Here is a 262-nt window from a genome sequence, read left to right as displayed (position 1 = left end):
CCTTGTATCACTTGGGGTGATGAGTCCTCTCTTGACCACTCATCTACCTTTGCATGTTTCATTACATATCCAAAATACCCTGTTTATGCATCCGGTCGTCTTCAAACCCATAAAGGTAAAATTAAAATATGTCATTCCCTATACAAGATGACTTTGTGTCTCAAGTCTGAGGGCTAGTTGCATAACTATCAAATGGGAACATATTCCATTTGTAAAATACCAAGTGGAGTTCTCATAGCAGGTCATATTCAGTGAATTTATT

This window comes from Theobroma umbraticum, unplaced genomic scaffold, assembly GCF_002168275.2.
Source record: "Theobroma umbraticum cultivar Fairchild unplaced genomic scaffold, ASM216827v3 scaffold_67.0, whole genome shotgun sequence".
Classification (NCBI taxonomy): Eukaryota; Viridiplantae; Streptophyta; class Magnoliopsida; order Malvales; family Malvaceae; genus Theobroma; species Theobroma umbraticum.
The sequence above is the reverse complement of the archived record's forward strand: the minus strand, read 5'-3'. Positions refer to the sequence as shown.